Raw genomic sequence first — 4171 nt, forward strand, 5'->3', positions numbered from 1 at the left:
TAATTGAGAAATGACAATAAGTGATGTTCGATATCGCTTCTGTGCGCAGAGTATCAAAAGGAACCTCTCGGAGAAGTTCCAGGCCTCGGCAGCCCTCCTTTCTTATCTATTTTCATATATAATATAAAGAGAATAGAAAGCGTACTGACTCTGACTGCTATCTACGATGCGATCAGGGGGAATAGCGCAAGGGCTTAAGTCATCGATTCAAATCCTATATTTTTTCGGTATACCGCTCCGCAAGCAAGGAGCGAGAAAACAAAAGCGTCTTTTTAGATTATTTAATGGTTTTTATATTCTTTTCACTAACATCCTCTCTCTCTTCTTCTTCTTCTTCTTCTATGTTAAAGCTGCAACAAACCCCCAACTCCCTAACCTTTACGTCAAACACCTACTTCCATTTTCCTTTTCCTTCGTAACACTTTTCCTAATCACTGTGTCGTAACTCGGATTTAAACCAAAGATCGGTTTGTTAGAGTTTTTGGAAGAGGAAACGAGGTTGGAGTTCTGTTTGTGTCGACACCTATGCTGTTGTTCGGCATTGATGGAGAAGAAAGATAGATGTAGCAGCCCCTTTCTGAAACCCTAGAAATTGAGTGAAGCAAACCCTAAAATCAGACCAGCAGTGGTGTTGCATGGTGATAGTTACCCATGAGTTAACGATGAAATTTAACGGAGATAACGATTTGGACGTAATTCGCAAGAAGTGGGAAATCTCGATGGTTCAATTGCAAAAAAAACGGTGTTTGGACAAAAATCGCATAATTAACCAAACCAAAAGAACGATTTTGACACTTTACTCTTTTATTTATCGGAACGTACAATTTTTTATCTCATCATAAACTAACAGTTTTTTGCATTTATAATTATTATATTAGTTTAAATTTACCCCTTTTTTCTTGCGTATAACAACAACACTCATTAGTATGTTAAATTATAGTTTAATTATATGTAAATAACATACCTTCATTTCATTCTCATAAGCTCCACTACATTCTTGTTTTCAGCTTCATTCTTATTTTCCGCTTCACCCGTATGTTTAAAAGTGTGTCCTCTATTGCTTTAATTATTGTTGTTGTGATCCATTTTATTACCGGTATTGTTTTAACTTCCGCGCCCTTTCTTATACTCATGTGTGGACAATGTTTTCCATGTAGAAATAAACATTTTCTGTATCAATTCATGAGACCCGACAATTTATGAATAACTTTTAGTATTATAGCATATCGTTAATACTGCCATTGGTCGACATTATTGATCTTCAACGAGTTTTTTTCCTAACAGATGTAAATACAAAAAGTATTTACCTACTTGGTGTACTTTTAAAATTATTTACCTATTTGGGTTCTTTTATATCTTTTAGTATTTTTAATTAAAAAACTAATACTATCGATCTTTCATCTCCCATAACTGCCATTAGACTCTCTCCCACAACACATGTGAGGATTCAGATGAGGATGTTGATTAGTTCTTCACGTTGGTAATGGAAGACATGAAGAATATGACAAACCTATAACTAAAACATACCTATTACAGCAGAGAGAGAAGCAACGACTAATGAGAATGATCCAGATGACATAATTGTCAGCTTGGTCGAGTTCCCTTTTAGGATGTATATTAATGATGGGGATTATGGCTCTTTAGAAAACCAAATATATGGAGAGAGAGAGAGAGAGAGAGAGAGATGTTGTTTGTGTGTGCTTAGGGATATGTTATGATGTTAATTTATCTATCCGTATATTATATACACCTAAGGGGAAACCCTTGATTACCAAGTAATATGGTCATTAACAATTACCTAACTAATATAATAATGAGGTATAATTAAATTATTTTGATCTATTATTATATAAATGATAATGATGTTCATATATAAATTTATAAATACACACACACACACATATATATGTATAGGGAAATGATCAAGAGAGAAATCCTTCTTAGAGAGGGAACTAGAGAACTAATAAAAATATATTTTTTATTTTTTTTTTCTTTTATCCTTCTTATATGCTGTTATTATTCACGACAAAAAATATAAAAATAAAAAAAATTTAAAAATATAAAAAAAACTCGTTGTAATGCATATATGCAACATGTCGACTTTTTTTATTATGTATATATGTAATAGTGTGTACTTTGATATGTGAATAGTGTTGAATAGCATATATGTAGTTGTTTGTATTGTATATTTGCAATAGAATAGTGTTATATTATATACAAAAATAAAAAAAAAACATCGATATAGTGCATATGTGCATTAGTGTTGTATTACATATATTCATTAGTGTGTATTGTATACGGTAAATAGTGTTGTATTTGCAAATATTCATTAGTGTGAATTGTATAATGCAATTATGTTGTACTATATGCAATAAAACACTATTGTATATATAAAATACATATTATTGCATATATGTAATACATTGACATGTGTTTTTTTAGAAACAATACCTACTTGTTAGAAGGAGGAAACAAAAAGAAATCAAAAAATATGAAAAAATAAATAAATAAAATTCTTTATTAGTTTCTAGTTCTCTCTTTAAAAGGAGTTATCTTTTGATCTCACCCACACACATATAAATAAATAAATATATATATATATGTATATGTATATATATTATAACATTCTCCCAGTTGGCCGAATAATCATTCATTATGAGTATTAGATTAGTTTGCAGATTTTAACACTCATTTTAGTTTTAAACTCAAACTGGAGCATAGAAATACAATTATTGAATTGAACATTAGCTCAAGACCCCTATTAATCATATTGCAGTCCTTGTTTAAAACTTAAGTAGTTATGATAAAAATTTATAAGTAAGCCCTTCAAATATTTGATTTGTATACTAATTTTTCTATATGTCATTACGTATGCAGAATATATTTAGAGGCATACGAAATCAAAACTGAGGAAATTTCATTAAATAAAAAAACTCAAGTAAGTATAATATTCAATTAAATAAGGTTTTCAGTAATTCTCATATTAAAAACATGTTCTTCAATAACTTTAGGTGGGAGACCTTTAATCATTGGATCAACAAGCATATTATTTCTACTAATATACTCAATACAAAGTTTGTTTTCTTAAACTCGTTCACACATGAATAAATGCTTTGTAACAAGATATAAACCAGCTCCAGTCGAACTGTCTCGAGAAACTAACGACAGCTAAATTATCATAATAAAGCTTCAATGGTCTATAAATGGAATTGACTATTTTGAGTCCAGAGATCCTACTTTTAAGAAACTTTCCATGATAGGTTGCATTATAAACAACTATATAATGCCATCATAACTATATATTATGCCATCATAGTGTAACTTATTATTAACTATTGTTTATGACTTCTCTATGAGATGGGTCCGTCTGTTAACTAAAGATCTATCCCGAAGTGAACTTCTTGTCATCTTTGCATTTAGAAAAGTTAGAATCAGAATAGTCTACCACTTCTTCTATAAGTCAGTTTGTAATCTTTCGTCCTTACAGATATCGAAGCATCTTCTTAGTTGCTTTCTAGTGTTCAAGGCCAGAATTAGTCTGATAACGACCTAACATTCCAGAAATATAAGCAATATCCAGGCGAGCAAGACCTTGAGCGTATATAAGGCTCCCGACTACTGACGCATAAGGTATCATTCTCATTTGCTCCTTCTTGACCTCTGTTTTCGGACATTGGAATGAACAGAAAACGTCCCCTTTATCTATTGGAGCTGCAGTTGGGTTACAATATTGCATGTTATAATATTTAACGACACGATCAATGTAGGCCCTTTGAGATAATCTTAAGATCCCTTTGTGTGTGTTTCGGTGAATTTCGATGCCAATAACATAAGTAGCATCTCTGAGATCCTTCATGATGCGAGAGTAATCGCTTCGACTCATGCAACATGTCTAAACTATTACTTTCCGATAAAATTTCATGTCACGCCCAAACCTACGGCGGAAATGCCGGGGCGTGAACTGATTGCACAACTCTCAAGGTAATATCATACAATATTTAAATGACAATATCTATATATTAAATTAAGTTTTCAAATAAATCAGATACAAACAAGTACATAATCCATAATCATACAATGATACAACTTATATTACAAATGACTTGATCAATTATATTTCTAACTTAAATTTTTCACTTAGTCTTCATCAACCTGCATTAAATTTTAACGA

At 31.3% G+C, this 4171-nt stretch overlaps 1 pseudogene; it reads right to left on the reverse strand.

Annotated features, from left to right (window-relative positions):
* LOC143613392 (putative mitochondrial protein AtMg00530 pseudogene) overlaps nt 1-1579 on the reverse strand; it is a 2605-nt pseudogene extending 1026 nt beyond the window's left edge.
* Between the last annotated feature and the right edge of the window lie 2592 nt (nt 1580-4171).

This window comes from Bidens hawaiensis, unplaced genomic scaffold (assembly GCF_021521415.1).
Source record: "Bidens hawaiensis isolate Kalapana, Puna unplaced genomic scaffold, B.hawaiensis_p1.1 tig00037245_1, whole genome shotgun sequence".
Lineage (NCBI taxonomy): Eukaryota > Viridiplantae > Streptophyta > Magnoliopsida > Asterales > Asteraceae > Bidens > Bidens hawaiensis.